This window comes from Lemur catta, chromosome 2 (assembly GCF_020740605.2).
Source record: "Lemur catta isolate mLemCat1 chromosome 2, mLemCat1.pri, whole genome shotgun sequence".
In the NCBI taxonomy this organism is placed as follows: domain Eukaryota; kingdom Metazoa; phylum Chordata; class Mammalia; order Primates; family Lemuridae; genus Lemur; species Lemur catta.
The window spans coordinates 59,973,751-59,991,493 of NC_059129.1; the positions used below are offsets into that span (position 1 = coordinate 59,973,751).

Genomic DNA, 17,743 nt, shown 5'->3' on the forward strand with positions numbered 1-17,743 from the left:
AATTATATTTTTCCATTTTAATTGTGTTGCTGCCAGTGTTATATTTTTCTTTAAAAAATTTAATTCTCGGCACACTCTGTGTCCTAGAATGTATTCAGTATTCAAATAAAAGGCATTTTGTTTTAAACTTGTTTCTTTGATTTTAGTGTCTTCTGTATATATTTCAAATCATCTTTGATATTTAAATGTTCAATTATTAATGAAAAGGATTGGGAAGGAGATATGTTTAAGCCAACACACTATACTTCCTCAGGAGCAGAAATTCTCTCTCTCGCTCTAAAAGAGTAATAATTCTGAAACAAAAATGATTTAGTCTCAAAATGTCCAAGGCACTTTTAGGGCCCAGACTGAACATCAGGAAACCCGAGTCAAGGAGGAATTGCACTAAATGATTGAAAAGACCCCTTAGAGCTCTAAAAATCTGCCATTTCAATCCTGTTGACTCTGTGCTCCTCGTGTCTGATTTCAAACCCTTTCTTTAAATGAAATTGTTTGTTGAGCTCTCAACTACTAATAGCAAAGTTGATACGGTTGTGTTAGGTTGGTTATTCTTCCCAGCTGACTTTCAAGGAAGTTGTTAAACTTTCAGTAATAAGTAATTAAGGGAAGGAAAAAACTCTACTAGTTGAACCAAATAGGAAACCCAGACAAAATTCTCAGATATGCTTAAAAAATTGCACAAATCCTAATGATGCCAAAGAGGTTTGTTACCACAAGCAAGGCTGGAAAAGGCTGTTGTTGTTGCAATGTTCCACTTACTTGCCAGCTGTCAAAGATGACTGAGAGGAGCCTTCAGGTTTGGGTGGATAACAGCTTATAATCAAACTGTGAAGTAGAACCTAAATGTGAAATCGATCATAGAATATGTAATGTCTATTTGCTTACTTTTGATTTCACTCTTTTGCAATATGTAGAATGCAGAATAATGCATATTTGGATGGTTCTGATTAATTGGTGTATTAGTGTCTTAAAAAAAGTAGAAAAGGGGTTCTTTGACTTAGAGACAGGTAGTAGGTAGTTTATTTCCTTATGTTTTTATTACTTTACTTTCCTTACTTTATTAACATGGCTTTATATTATTATGAGCCCTGCTACAAATGAGTGAAATATTTACTGAGTCCCTTAGACCTCTTCATTTATTAATACTCAGCTACTATAGTTCTCATGTTTTTAAGAAACATGCCATGTTCAAACTTGAATATGTTCTTCACAGTCTCAATGGATTCTTCATCTAGTGGAGGTTTCCTCTGGCTTCCAAGCTGGAGAAATTTATTAATTGTGGGGATGTGGCTGATTCTGGCCTTGAATTCCTAAAATGCAAAAGAACACTATCCATGAGAGAAGAATATAGCAAAATAAAGGAAAATACAAATGAGGCACATTCTTGCATATGCAGAAAAGTGTTTAAAATTTATATTCCCTACTGCTGGTGGAGCTGGGGGATAAGTGGAATTTTCATACCTTGTGTAGCATTGCAAAGTGATACTACACTTGCAGAAAGCAAGTTAGCAATATTCCTCAAGAACCACAAAAATGTTTATAGGCTATAACCAAGCGATCCTATTTTAAAAATGGTATCCTAATAATATAAAATGTGGAAAATCCATACCTATAAAGATGTGGCAAGATTATAAAACCAAACGTTCCAAAGCATCCTGGTGTACAATGTAAGAGAAGTCCTCATTTTTCTTATGCCATAAGCATTTTTTTCCCATTGTTATGTAATCTTTGAAAACTTTATGTAACTGCATAAAATTCTATTTAATGGATGTATCCTGATGTGTGTAGACATTTCTTGGCTACTGGGCACTTGAGTTATTTATGATCTTCATTATTTAAAATAAGGTTATTCTGAGTATAATTAATGGAATATAATCATGAAAAATTTCAAAAATATATAACAGACTACATTCTGAAAAATGAGGCTAAGTAAAAATACATTTATAATGTATTATAATATGAAGTGAAAATTAACCCAGTTGCGAGGGAGAGTGTGTGGGAGTGTAGATACAACATGAGTGACCTTTTGTTGCTAACTGCAGCAGCTGGGCAACGGGTACATGGAGTTTATTATACAATTCTTTCTACTTTCACAAATGTATGAAATTTCCCATTATAAAAATATTTCCAATTGCTCAGCAAACACTGATGTTATTTATGAGTGATTAGAGCTTTAAAGGACTGGGACAGCTTCTGAATCATAAGAAGACTTGGAACAGTGTTCCTGACAGCTTCAAAGATGAACGTGTGGGATGAATGCTCAGATGAGCCTCCTGGATTCAGGTTTAATGATCCCAATCCCTGCAGACACTAAACAGTGACGCTATCTGAACCGAATCTCTTTATAAACCTCCATTGCTTCTGCAGACCTTACAGAGAAAGGTCAATGAAGACATTAAGCTTTTTTTTTTTTTGGTCTGGATTTAATCTTGCAAAAATAACCTCTCTGAGCCTCAGTTTCTTCGTATGTAAAATGGGGCTGTGACACCAATCGCATAGGTTATTGAGAGTTTTAAATGAGATGAAGCATGTGATGTCATCAGCCCACAGTGAGTGAAGAGTGATGGTAAGTGGTCCACATCTGTGGGTGGAGAGAAGGGAAGCAGATCCTGGAAGAGGAAGGGGGCTCAAAACAGCAAGAGCTATTGTCTAGCAGTGGGACAGCTGGAGAGACAGCAGTGGAGGGGTGGGGGCAGGAGGTGGTGATGTGCCACCCTATTTTCCTATCAGGCCACAGACCCATACCGGGTTTTGGGGACCGCAGCTGTAAATAATTCAAAGAAACGTGAAATGAAAATTTCAAACATGGAAAACAGGTTGCTGATTTATTTAGAAAACACTGTTGATATTGTGTGTTCATATGGCTGTATATCTAAAAAAAATTATTGGTATATCTAACATATAATGGTAAATCTCTAGTCCACTCATTCAAATTGGTACCTATTATTATTTTGAGGTGAGAGAGTAACAAGAGTATTTGACAAATATAACTGAATCAATATGGTTAATTCATATTAAGCCATTTTAGTTGTGATTTTGGCTCCCATTTAAGCTCTTATTTATTATAAACTTAGAAAAAACTGAAAATATTTTCAGTATCTGTGACTTAGGTGTTAAGCATATAGTAACACAATGTAGAATAATTCCTGGATTCTCAACAACTGCACTTGTTTGCTTGAGAGAAAGTGGTCACTTCCTCAGTCAAATGGCACTAAACAGGACTCTGAGCAACAGGTACTAATAGAATATCTATTGTCTTGCACCAGCTTTCTCTAGCTCTCTCTCTCCTTCTGTAACTACTTCCGAATCTATCGTTTACTTAAGGGAAGTTACTAAAGGAAAGCTCAGTAGATTAAGAAGAACACCAATCACAGTTCTTTCCACCTATTTGCAGAAAAGGAGGGATTAGAAGCAATTATTGTGCATTTATCCCATTTTAGCCAGAACAACTTCAGTAGGCCGGCAAAGCTGCTAAGTAGGTAATTTCACGGATTTCAAATGTGCCTCTGAAGTAAAAAAAAAAAAAATCAAAGGAAATAATCCACGGTTTAAAGTAAGAATAAAAGGAATTAAGTAAACGAGTAACTGAATGCCTTTATAAATTATCCTCAGACTGGGATTCTGGAAATTCATCCCCAGTCGTCTTGGCATCATGCCTCCATTCTGCTTTGTCTACTCAAACTGGGTTTTAGTGATGTGAATTCTTGGTCAATTTCAGAGAAAGAATAAAATTTTTCCTTCTATACAAAAGTGAATCCAGTAACCTAGCACACAGTACATCCTCATGAGTCTCTGACTATTGAATACATATTTTCTGGTGTATAGAAAATCTTTATGTCTTGCTTGTGATATAAAGTGGGATTTGCTTTGCTCCCATAAAGCAGGTATGCCCTTCAGAATATATGCTAAGCTTTCTTAAAATGAAGCTTCCAGTACAAGGATGCATTTTTGCACTCAAGTATATGCTCCACACAAATACACGTACGTGAAGAAAACATATACTAAGTGCGTAAGGGCTGAATTGCACTTAATTATGAAGTTTTATGTTTTGAGACTGTTTGACAGTTTAAAAACATGGAATAATATATAATATGTAATTGGGATTTCTTACACAAAATTGATTTTGCCTATTTTTTTCCAATATAATTCTAATAAATTAATTTGTTTGCTTATCTAGCTATCTCTGATTATTTTACATAGCCTAATTTTCTACCAATGGTAAAAATTTAGTTGATATTGCTACAATAATATTATATAAATTATATAATTATATAATAATTAACTTATAATTATAAAATTAACTTAAAAATGTGATATTAGAGACAATTATTCACATTACTACATGGCTGCTTCTGGCTTTGAAATGATTTGGTGAGTTTACATAGGAAGCTCCCTAAGTATCATTGAACTGTTCTGTTAAAATGTTTTTGATTCATACTTCTCACCTGGCAGATAGTAGCCCCAGTTACAGTTATGAGTTAGTCTCTGTCCTGTTTATGTGAGTACATTATAATCCATTTGTTTTACAAATTATACAAACATTATTTTTTATTTCCTACCTAAAACATGCAAATATACCAACATATTTATTGTTATGGTCGGAATGTTTGCGTCTCCCTTAAATTCATATGTTGAAACTTAGTCCCCAATGTGATGGTTTTAAGAGGTGGGGCCTTTGGGGGTGATTAGGTCATGAGGGTGCACTCATGAAAGGGATTAGTGCCCTTATAAAAGGCCCCAGAGAGTTGGCTTGCCCCTTCCGCCATGTGAGAACACAGCAAAAAGGCAATGTCCATGAGGAAATGGGCCTTCGCCAGACACTGAGGCTGCCTGAACCTTGATCTTGGGTTTCCCAACCTCCAGAACAAAGGAAATGAGTTTCTGTTGTTTGTAAGCCACCCAGTTCAGGGCATTTTGTTACAGCTGCCCAAATGGACTAAGACACTTACCCACTAGGCTCCAGAAAAGTAATTTATTTGAACACTGTGACTGATTTTCAATTTCATCTTCATCCTTTTTTGGTACAGAAGCAGATGTTTTTTTTCTTCTTACATTCCAGTTATGCTTCCAAATAGATACACTGTGAAACTATGCCTGCCAAATACTGTACCTTCTAGGCAAAATCTATATGTAAGAGGGCCAGGCTTTGGCTTCCCATTTAATCTAGAATAAAATCCAATCTCCTTGGCAGCACTCGCAGGAGTGAGCCATTCACCACGTGCCTCAGGCCACACCCCCAGCCTCCACTCTCCAGCCAAGCCCCATGGCCCTCCCAGGGCTTGGGATACACAAAGACACTAAGTGCTTTTCCATTTCAAAGCTGTGAAATGCCGGTTCCTCTCACCTTTCATGCCTGATTTCTTCTTACTTTTAATGTCTCCTCTTAAATGTCACCTCCTCAGAGGGGCCTTCCCTCATCATCCACCTAAGGTAGCACTCTCTCCTCCCTGGTCCCCAACTACTTACTCTCTTTTATAGTCCCTGTTTAATTTTCTTCACATCCCCATCACAGACTGTAATTATTGTGATATTTATTGTTTTCTCTTTTTTGTTTGTAATCCATCTCCTCCCACTGAAATGTGGATTCCTTGAGGTCAAAGGCCATTGTCCATCTTATTCAGGACTGTGTCTCTGTACCTCTGCAACATTTCATAGATTAGGACTCAAAAAATATTTCTTGAATCAATGGAAAAGGCTTTTTAGCCTGTGATTCAGAAGACCTGGGCTCTAGGCTGAATCTACCACTGACCAGCTTTGCGGCCCCAGACAGATCCCAACCTCTCTGGACCCCATGCATTCATCTATAAAATAGAGGGGAGCCCTGGATGCACTGAGGTTGGAAAAGAAGGCTGGACTTGAATTGGTAGTAAAGGAGCCAAAGAAGACAGACTGAGAAAAGATCTCTGAACTAACAGAACTAAAATGGCGATGTTTCATTCATTAAGAAACAAAAGTTCAACACTTTAAGAAAGGGAGTAGAGCTACAGCATCGACAATGTGAGTTTTGAAATGAAAGGAAAGAAAGAAGGAAATAGCAAAAGGGGAAACTAACCAGGAATAAAGGAAGACTTTTTAAAAAAATTGTTTGGGAGTGTTTGTTGTTTTGTTTTGAGGAATAGGGATGTATGTGGCTAAGAGGGTTGGCACAGTAGAGCCCTGAGCCTGTTTGTAAGTGGAAGGAAACATGCCAGCCCGGGCCAGGCCGGAGAGCAGAGGAATTGTGCAGAATGATGAGCTACATGACAGATTTGTAGGTTTTTATTTTCCACTATTAGTTTTATTACCATTTTAGGGGATATAATTGACATATAATAAAGCACACATAGTTTAGCTGTATAATCAGATAAGTTTTGATATACATAGACACCTGTGAAACCATCACCACAATCAAGATAGTGAATCTATCCATATCCTCACGCCCTTTGGGTAGCCTTTTCTCCTGCCCGACCTCGTACCACTCATCTGTTCTCTATCACAATAGGTTAGTTTGCATGTTCTAGAATTTCATATAAATAGAGGCATACAGGAGGTATTCTTGTGTGTGTGTGGTTTCTTTCATTCAGTATAATTGTTTTGAGATTCGTCTATGCCGTTGCATGTATCCATTCCTTTTTTTATTGTAAAGTGCTTGTATTCCTTTTCTGTGAACATGGTAACACACTGGGTGGCTTAAACAACAGAAATGTATTCTCGCACAGTTCCAGCGGCCGGAAGTCCCAAATCAAGGTGTCTTCTGGGGGCTTCCGAGGGAGCATCTGTGCCAGGCCTCTCTCCTGGCTTCCGTAGCTGCTGGCAGTCCTTGGCGTTCCCTGGCTCGTAGCTGCGTCGCTGCATTCTACACCCTAGAGAAGGACAACGGAAAGGAAACAAAGAGGGACAGATGGATGAAGGTGAAGGGGATGAGGCGGTAAGAAAGAGGAAGTGGAATGAACTGGAAGGTGTTAAGGGCAGGTGTGGAGCACTTTCCACCTCAGCCTTTCCAGTCAGCATTTTTTAGTTGCTCCGTTGGCATTTTACTCCAACATGGATTTTAAATTTATAAGAAATTTTTTTTTCTGTTCCAGCAAGCCGATTGCCCAGCCTATTCTGAGAAGTCAGTCCAATTCTGACACCAGGACTGAGCACCAGATGGCGCACTTTCCAGAGCAAAGCGACCCCGCGGCGGCTGTAACAACCCCAGCGCCTTAGTCCGCGGCCGCCGCCTTAGGCGACTCTGCAACTGCAAATGAAACCCAGCCCAGCCTTCCCTTGCTTGTCCAGATCTCGGATAAAGCCTACTGTGCCAATCGTCTACCTTGCTTTGGAGCAAAACTTCACAGAAGTGCTGTCGGCAGCCACTGCCTCTATGTCCTCGCTTCCCATTTTCTCCTCGACCCGCCCCAGCCGGGCTTCTGTCCCCACGACTCTGCTGCACCTGCTCTCGGCCCGGTCCGCGTGGCCTCCGTGGTGCCACATTCAGCGTTCACCCTTCAGCCCTCACGGTGGTCTGCTGGCTTCGCGATGCCACGCTTTCCTGGACCGCCCCTGCTTCACCGAGCCCTCCTCCTCAGACTCCCTGGCTGTCTCCACGCTTCCCTTCTCCTCTCCAGCTGCTCGTTCACCCGCGGTGATCTCCTCAGTCCATCACTGGCATCAGAAGTGTGACTTCCATTGCTAGACCATAAAAGACATTGTAGTTTCGCTCTTGCTCTCTCTCAGATTACTTGCTCTGGGGGAAGTTGGCTACTATGTCCTAGGGACACTCAAGCAGGCCTGTGGAGAAGCAGACATGTCGAGGAACTGAGATCTGTTGCCAACTGCCAGAGAGGAACTGAGGCCTCCGCCAACAGCCATGGGAGTGGACTGTCTTGGAAACAGATCCTCCAGCCCCACTCAAGCCTTCAGATGACCCTGATGTCTGGATTGCAATGTCCTGAGAGATACTGATCCAGAACCACCCAGCTAGGCCACTCCGGGATTCCTGACCTTCAGAAAGTGTGTGAGATAATAAATGTTGGTTGCTTTAAGCCGCTAAACTTTGGGGCTATTTGTTATGCAGCAATAGATAACTAATACACCCATGCTTACCTCCTTGACCTCATCTTTCAGTACTTTCTCACCATGCTTCCACAGCACTGGTCTGACTGCTGTACCTGAAACATACCCAAGTCGTGTTGGACCAAGGCCTTTGCCCTCACCATTCGCTCTGGTAAAGACCCTCCCACCCTGGATCTTCTCATGCCTAGCTTCTTCCTGTCACTCAGGGCTTAATCTTTCATGGCATTCTCTGTGTCTAAAAAAATTCAAGGACCAAAATAAGTGTTCAATAAACATTTGTTGAATAAAACTATGAATAAAAGCCTTCATATAGTATTTACTGGAACCGTAATCCTTGAGAAGATTTCATTAATTTCCGAGGCTAAAATCTATATTTTTTTCTACTAGGTAAGCATGACTTGCCTGTTGACTTTGAATTTTGCAACTGCATTGAAAGTTTCAAAGGACAAATCTATTCAAACATAGCTACTGAACAGAGGGAAGGTGAACAAAGATTGTGGGAGAAAGGTAGGAGGTGAAATGGATCAAAGTCGACACAGATTAAAGTTGTGCTAACTCATGGCCACCTCATCTAAGCAGCTCTGGTTGGCAGAATGTTGCTAATACATATGTTCTTTGGGAATATTTTGGAAAACTGGCAAGTTAACATGCACAATGGCTCAAATCTTGACTCAATCCTCCAGTACACTCAGAGGAATTCATTTCAATTATGTATACTTATATATAATCTCTCCATGAAAATGGTGGATGGTTAAGTATTAAATACTAAGTATTAATTACTTTTTGACAAAAAGCTTTATATTTTTATGTCACAGACTACCCAGGAGTGATATTCAAAATGTTTAACATCTGGGATGCTAAATATAATATATAAACCTGCATATATAAACCAAAAATTAAAAATATGTTTCCTTTTATTTTCTAATTAAACTAGCCTACATATAGCATAAAAATGGGTAAAGCTTGAGAGCAAATCAGTCATAAATCATTGTCATAATTTCCAGTCATTTTTGGTTATTATAATTTGTCCGTGTGTTCTGGGCTTTTCAGATTGATGCTGAAAGCCTTGCTCTATGAAGTCCATCAGTTCATAGAGCTGATGGGATGGCCTTTCTCTGTAGTGCTGACACTGAGTATTCCTAGGTCCCTCTGCTGCTTCCTGCTGTTGTCCTGTTGAGGGCCAGGGGAGGTAGAGTCCCCGAGTGCTTCACCATCCCTTGAGGTAACTTAACCCTCCCCCCAGCTTCGTAAATAGAAATTTCATTAAACTTTCTGAGTGGTCATTTTGCTTCCTGTGGGGACCTTCCTTGGTACAAATTTACATATTGACTATTAATTCTTTATCTGATAATCTTTGTCCTTGGGGTTGATTATGCACCCCTCAAGGGCTGGGATAATATCTCATATTCCTAGCACCAACCATAATGAGGTGAATCTTATAAAGTTCACTTCAGGATAATAAAAATAGATTCTAAAATCTTTGGTATAAACTGGGTCTGTGGAGGTTGGAAACTGTGTCCCAGAGTAAGGGCAGAGAGTATTTGTTGGGGTGTTTGACAAAGGCCACTCCTCGCAAATGCCTTGAGGAATCTTGAGCTGAAAGGGAAGCAGGTAAATGTGCGAAAGGAACTGTGGACTCTTGAAAAGACGTCTTGGAACATCTTCATTCAGTCGAGTTGACCTAACACCGAGTAGATATAAAAGACATGAGGCATGAGCCTCACATCTCTGTCTGCACCCCACACCCAACTGTGGGGAAGCTCAAACCGTGAAAATGTGCAGTCAGAACCAGTGCCCTGGGTCCAATCCCCTAGAGCCTACATTTTCTGGGGCAGCCCAGGTTATGGGCTCAGGACATGGCTGAAGCTGGAAATCACTCCTGGCCAGTGGCCTGTCAGAGGAACAATGACCACATATCTCAATCTGTATTTTGAGATCCCAGGCCTAAGGGACAAGGAGGGGAGACCTCCTCTTCCTTCCCTTGAAGCTATAATGGATTAGGATTTTGCTGCTCGAGTAGATGAATTGTGGCCAAACCTCAACCAAGCCTTCTCAGATCATGGGACAACAGGAACTTCATGTGGCAGAGAACAGCAGAGGACTAGGGGCTACTTGACTTCTTGGACAGAGTAAGCCCTAGGTTGTCATATTTAATGTGGGTGTTAAAATAATTAATTGGGAGGTCATTAGGCTGAGATGGCCCCAGTGCCTTGAGGATTATGTAAGCAATCTGAATCTCAACTCAGAATGAAGATTGTATCCTAGGAAAACAAAAAACATAAGATTGACCAGTCAGAAACTACCAACTAACCTCTAACAAGTGACTTCCCCCTTTAAACAATCAAATATTTCCTTCATTTTGCTTCCAGGAGCACATTATAAAATTTATCCCCTCACGTCCCATCTGTGGAATCCAAATTGATTGTGGTTTGGCACTGCCTGTTTCATGAATGGCTGTCTGCTCAAAACAAACTCTTTAAAAAAAGTTTATTTTTTTAAATTTGTTTCTTTTTCTTTTCCCTTCCCTTTCTTTCCTTTTCCTTCCCTTTCCTTCCCTTTCCCTTTAACATGGTCTCACTCTGTTGCCCAGGCTGGAGTGCAGTGGTGCAATCATAGCTCACTGCAGCCTCGAACTCAAACTCCTGAGTTTAACCAATCCACCTGCCTCAGCCTCCCAAGTGCCTGGGACTACAGGTGTGTGCCACCATGGCTGGCTAAAACTCTTTAAAATTTTAGTGTGCCTAAGTTTATCTTTTAACATGGGAAAGAGACTCCCAGGGGGAAAGAATGTTCTTGCTTTTCTGAGACAGATGCTCGAGTGACTGAAAACGAATATTTACAAAATGTGATTTTATATTCGTGATGCTAGCAAAGCAAGGTGTATGGCTGTACTTCCACAGCTCCCTATTTCCTCGGGACAAAATCCAAACTTCTTGCTGTGGCCTTCAAAGTCCTTAGGACTCTGGGCCTGTTCCCTCCTCTGACCTCCTCCTTGCTTCTCCCCACCCTGTGCTTTAATGCTCCACTCACACCGCACATCTTCCCTTTCCTGGAATACGCCACGCTCCTCTCTCTCATCTAGGCCAGTGACAGTGCTGACAACCCCCCCATCCCACCCCTGCCCAACTGTAGCTCCCTCACTAACTGCAGCTTGTCTCTCCTGCAAGTCTCACGTCAGATGTGACTCCCCCCCTTGAGAATCCCTGCCTGCCCTACAGATCCCAGGAGAGGTGTCCTGACCAGGTGCACTTCCAGCATTATGTCAGCCCCTAGCGTGGTGTAATAGGCTGAATTATGTCCCACAAAAAGCACGTGTGCAAGTCCTAACCCCAGGGAATGGTCGATGTGACCTTACCTGCAAATAGGGTGTGTGCAGATGCGATCAGGTTAAGACGAGGTCACACTGGATTAGGGTGGCTCCTGATCTGATTCCTGGTGTCCTTATAAAAAGATCACTTCTTCTTCTTATTTCTCATTATTTCTTCCCACTGAACCCATGGCTGGAGTCTCCCCAAAGCAGCAGAAGGGGAATTCCTACAATTCCATCCTGAGATCTGGGGCCAGTTGGGATCCCAAAGAAAAAAAGCACTAAATACCAGGGGGATCAGTCTAAAGCATTTACTAGGCGGCCTTAGAGTGCAGCAGTCCTCACAGCGAGAGAAAGAGGTGTTCTACCTACCTGTGTCTGCCAAGAGGGGGTCATGGAGTTCATATGTGTTCCTATGAGTTCGTATTAAGAAATTTCGCTGAGAGCTGGGGCCAGTTTCTCTCACTGTTTTGAGCAACAACCGAGATACTTTTATCAGTGACTGGGGATGTTCAAAGTCCCAGTTTCGAGCCTTCCGAGAAAACCCTACACACAGCTGGCTGGGTCACAGAGAGGTCAGGGCAATCTGACTTTGAACCAGCACACAGAAAGAAAGCAGGAAACCCAGGGGACCCTACACTTACTTTGTATCAACCTATCACTGGTGACCCTATATAAAGACGGAAATTTGAATGGTGACACGTGCAGGGAGAATGCCCCGCGACTCTGGAGGTGATCTGAGTGATGCATCAACAAACCAAAATATGCCACGGAAAGCCAGAATCATCAGGCACTAGGCAGGGACAAAGGAGAGCACTTCTCTAAGCCTTCAGAGAGAACACGGCCCTGCTCACACCTCCATTTCGGACGTACAGTCATTGCAACCGTGAGAGAAGAAATTTCTATTGTTTTAAGCCACCAAGTTTGTGGGAATTTGCTATAGCAGCCCTAGGAATGTAATACACATGGTCTGATAATTTTGCATTAGAATTACCTGTTTTTTTTGTTTCTCTCACCAGAGTAACCTCCATGAGGGTAGAGACTGTATCTGGCTTGTTCGTCATTATTTACACAGCCCCTGGAATATATGGGACACAGTAGCATAGAATTCCCAATTTAAGGAAGGAATTAGAGTCCCCATATTAGGTTCATTTTTAACCAAAAACCTCTTGTTTCTGATATGACTGCATGCATTTGAGATCACCTTTTTCACGTACTGGCTTCTTAATATTGGACTTGTGACTGAATCTCTTTGTGTCTCAGGGTCCTAATCTATGAAATGGGTGTATTTAGGGTACCTATGCTATAGGTTGGTGTGGAGGTTAAATTACTAAGTCATGCAAAGCACTTATAAAAAGTTCCAGGTATATAGTAAGTACTCAATAAATATAAGTATCATTAGGATTTTGAGACATGGTTGCTGTTTCATCATATTATCCTTTTTCAGAGAAATTTAACAAGCTAATATTGATGGCAATATAATTTGTTCTTGATCTACATCCAGTAATTTAAATCTTGGAGTAAATTAAAGCTTGTCCTGGGACAAGTCACATTGGCTGGAATGGCAACCAGGGTTAAGGTTGTCTCAATCTGATCAGAAGCTCCGAGTGGCTACAGGTATTTAATACAGTATGAAAATCAGTTTGCACAGAATGATGCAGCTGACTTAACAGGCAGAATTTATGAAACCAAAAGTCTAAGGAGACAGTTATCAAAATTTTCTGCATTTTGGGCTGGATATGACTTGGTTTCAATCTTGGCTCTGCCTCATAACAGCTATGTGACTTTTTGGCATAATCATTTAACATCCCCAAGCCTTAGTTTCCTCATTTGTAAAATGGGGGTAGAATATTTCCTTAATTAGAATATTGCAATGTTTTCAAAATACACTGTATAGGACCTGGCCCACATGAATCAAGTAATAAATAGTAGTGATATTTGCAGTGACTGCTATAGATTAATGGAGTTTTTTATGGTGAAAAGTTCATAAATGTGGGAGTTTCTAACTTGCTTCATGGAACAGAAATTGTTGTGGATCTGTGATCACACAGGATCATGATGTAGGTACAGATTTATGACAGAGGTATATAAGTGAGGAGGTGTGTGTATGCCAGCAATTAACCAAGCGTCCTGTTCAAGACAGAGAGAGGGATGGTGGGTGGTCACTGCAGGAGTGGGGATGGGGTTGGCCAGTGTGATGTTGCTCGAGAGCCTGAGAAACTGGATCGTAACCATCAGCCTCTGGGCACCGGGAACCCAGAGCGCTGAGCGAGGGCCTCCAGCCAGCCCTGCCCCCCAGTCCCCTCAGTCAAGCTGGGGTGGAGAGGAGGGAGCCTGGGTGCTCTAAGCCTTGCCCCCTGCACCTGCTGTGCTGCACTCACCCTGCCCAGGGCTCTCACACACCTCTGGACGACTGTGAGAGCAGCTTCTTCGTTTGTAGAAAGAAAACAACCGGGAATGACACTCTGGATTTGTTGTGTGATGGTGTCTTCATAAAATGAGAAAGGATCAGGCTAAAGTCCCACGTATGAACGAAGCAACAGAGAAAGTGCAATCCGAGGCTTCAGTCCACACGTTGCTCTGAGGCTGAAGGGGACACACAGGTTCCCTGCACAGGACGCCTCCTCACCCTCACAGCCTCCTTTCCTGCTCCTGCCCCAGGGACAAGATCTCCTGAGCCTGTCCCTGCCTCCCTCCCTCACACACTTGCTGAGCCTCAGTCTGCACAGGCAAGTGTTTGTCCCAGGGACACCTCCAGAGGGCAGCGCTCCACAGAGTCACACCCAGAAACCCACCAGCATGTCCTGTTCAGACACTGGGAAGAAGGGTGTTGGAACACTCTGGAATGCTTGGGTGGTCTCCTAGAGGCCCCTACTCCTCATTTTAATCACCTACCTACTTGTCTGTGTCCTCAGAGACATGCAGTTGCCCTACAATAGGGACCAAGTCTGTTCTGTTCTCCGTCTACCCCAGGGCCTAGCACAGAGCCTGGCACTTAATAGGTGCTCAACAAAATAATTGCTGAATGAATTTACTCAGTCTAACACGAAGTTTGTTACAATCCACTCCCTCCTTCCCCCCATTGTGCTTTATACTTTAATTACATTCATTTCCTAATAAATATATTTGTTATCATCTTATCATGGAATTTTCTAATGTGTAAAAATAAACAGAAAAGCCTAATGACCCTCCTTGTACCTCTCACTCAGCTCCAATAATTACCAACACAGGTGGGGAGACATCTATAGGCACCTGTATGCCTACCACTTTCCCCTTCATTTAATAATTTGAATAAAATCCCAGATATCATATATTTTATTCTTAAGTACTTCAATGTGTCTCCCTAAAACACAAGAACTATTTTAAAAATAGCCACAATTCATTATCACACCTAGAACATTAACAATAATTCTTTACTGTCATCAAATATTCAATCAATATTCACATTCATAATTGTATAAATGCCATAAATTATCTCTTACAGTTTCCTAAATCCAAATCCACTTAAGGTCCACACATCGTGTTTAGTTTCTTAAATTTATTTTAGTGTTTATGCTCATTGATGAAAAGAAATTTTAACAATTTATTAGGTCAAATCTGTTAATTCCCTTCTTATTTAATAACAACTGGTGATTTTTATTTAGGGCATAACTCTTGAGAAGTCATTCAATAAAAAAAATGTCATAGTCTATGTGGAAAAAATATCCAATACAGTCAATTTTATTTTATTTTATTTGTTTTTTTGAGACAGAGTCTCACTCTGTTGCCCGAGCTAGAGTGAGTACCATGGCGTCAGCCTAGCTCACAGCAACCTCAAACTCCTGTGTTCAAGTGAGCCTCCTGCCTCAGCCTCCCGAGTAGCTGGGACTACAGGTGCTCACCACTACACCCAGATAATTTTTGTTTCTATTTTTCATTGCCCAGCTAAGTTTTTCTATTTTTAGTAGAGACAAGGGGTCTCATTCTTGCTCAGCTTGGTCTCGAACTCTGACTTCAAGCAATCCTTCCACCTCGGCCTCTCAGAGTGCTAGGATTACAGGCTTGAGCCACCATGCTCGGCCTTGATACAATCAATTTTAGAGTCAATTTAAGATGACCTAATTCAGGACCTACCTCTTCTACTCCAGCTGCAGCCAGTGGCCACCAGATGGACTCTACTGTGACCCATCCATTGAACTGGAGAAGCCTGGGCTTCCCTGCCATGATAGCAGTCTCTTTGTTTCTCTAATCATGAATGAGTGAATGAATGAAACCACGGAATCAAAAATGTACTTTAGAATGTATGATTGAACACCACCAAAAAAACTGAAGAAAGGAGCTGCCTTCTTCACAATGGTGTTGGAGAAGTTCCTGAAATGTTTTCTTGGCCCAAATAGTTACCCATCAGTGGGGCCCCTCATATTTCACCAAACCAGTCTCACGTCCCTATTGATTAAAATGTGGCCATTCTTGGCAGGTAAATGAGAATGTGTTAATAATGCACTTGCGGGAGTTAGTGGGAAGAGGAAGAATTCAAGAAATAATATTTATTGAAAACCTCCTAAAGATCCTTCCTAAATGCTAATCCTTTCCAATGTATCTTTAATCCTCATAGTAGTCCCACAACTGGTTGTTATTATCTCCATTTCTTGGCTAATGAAACTGAGATTCAAATAGTTTAAGTACAATGTCCACAGTCACACTCCTGTTAGTGATAGACATGAAAATCCACCCCGTGACTAAAAAGAAGGCAGGCCTGGAACCCACACAGGTGTCAGCCCTGAGAACCCGTGAGGCAGCCTTGGAAGCAGAGATGTCACTGACAGGGAGGACCAGGAGGGAGCAAAGTCAGATCTTTGGCTGTCAGGCTGCATTTGATCAAAGCAGAAATCAGACCTCAGAGTTCCTTAACTGTGGCTCAAAAACTCCAAATTCTTTCCACAGAAAGAGAATGCTAATTCCACTTCTTTTGGAATTCTATAGTGTACCTCTACTGGGTGCATTTTGTTTTATAGTGTAGCAAAAGAGGTGTTGCTGCATTAACTTTGCAGTGTATGGAGGGAGCTAACATTTGTTCAGTATCGGTCACACGCTGGGCATTCTCAGAAATTTATCTTCATTTCTTCCTATAAAAATCAGCTCAGGTGAACTCTGTTATTATTTTACCATTTTACAGTTGGGGATACTGAGGGTTTTGATGTAATTTGCCCAAAGTAAGCGGAGGACCTGGGATTCAAACCTACTGCTATTCAAAACCAAAGTCTGAGCCTTATTCTCTATGTTGGTGTTTTTCAAAATACTTCAGAAAATTGTGAAATCCATTAATTTTTTTAAATAAAATAGAAAAAGAATAGAAAATATCAGAGCACATTACATGTGGAAAGGGTAATGTTGCATGAGGTTTTAGTTTCGGTGGTATGTGCACTGTGTGTGTGGATGTGTGCACGTGTGCAGGTTCATTGGTCATTGCAAATGGTAAGAGATACATTGCAAGGAAGTTCAACAACCCTTGCTCTACCACAGGCTGCTGGGGAGGAGAAATGTAGCAGAGAACCAGAGAATGAACATCAATGGCTGAGGGACAGATATATCTGACTGTATCATGAGTGTGAATAAAAGTAGACAGGACGCACTGGAAGCAGGAGTTCCAATGCCAGGACTTAAGAACTCTTGCATTTTCTCTCCAGACTCCCAACTCTGTTATAAGGCATTAAGGTTCTTCTTGCAAATCTTGTGGTTGTTGAGTTTGGAGCAAAAGTATACTTGTCTTTACCAACAACAGATGTATTTCTGGAAAAGTATGTGTGACTTGAATTTTAGACATCAAAATATGTTAGATATCCACATTTTAAAATGTGGAACTCAATAGTGTCCCCTTTGTCTCACTATTAGAAAGTAAAGAATTCTTTGAAATCATACTTAATCCACTTATCTGTCTAGTAATGGGAAATTCTGTATGTTGTACTTTCTTACCTTGTACTTTCTTACAGGACACAGAGATAGCATGATTCGGCAGAACGAAGGGGAGAGCAAAGCTCATGCTAACGTGAGGGGTATGTTTGTCTAATCGTTGTGGACTCCGTAGAGTTTACAGAGCCAAGTGATACAGATCCTCATGCTAAGCTCCCTTAGCCATGCACTGAGGATCATGTTACAAAGGGACATGAACTCTTATCTTACATGGTATTTTATCATAACACACCTCCTTGTAAGTACGTTTATTCCCAGCACTTCGGGAAACCAAGGTGGGAGGATCGCTTGAAGCCAGGAGTTCAAGACCAGCCTGGGCAACATAGAGACACCCTATCGCTACAAAAAACAAAAAAATTAGCTGGGTGTAGTGGCACATGTCTATAGTCCTAGATATTTAGGAAGCTGAGGTGGGAGGATAGCTTGAGCTCAGGAGTTTGAGGTTATAGT

General features: G+C 41.3%; 1 long non-coding RNA gene across 5 annotated transcripts; it reads right to left on the reverse strand.

Annotated features, from left to right (window-relative positions):
• Positions 1–6,256: 6,256 nt before the first annotated feature.
• LOC123632946 lies at positions 6,257–11,817 on the reverse strand. Of its 5 annotated transcripts, none has more exons than XR_006733512.1 (4): positions 11,717–11,799; positions 8,068–8,132; positions 7,415–7,653; positions 6,257–6,842 (listed from the first exon to the last, which is right to left on the reverse strand). It is a non-coding gene; the product is annotated as an uncharacterized LOC123632946 (long non-coding RNA). The 5 variants fall into 5 exon arrangements; XR_006733510.1 differs by having other exon boundaries at positions 7,415–7,752; XR_006733511.1 differs by lacking the exon at positions 8,068–8,132 and having other exon boundaries at positions 7,415–7,752; positions 11,717–11,817.
• Positions 11,818–17,743: the final 5,926 nt, after the last annotated feature.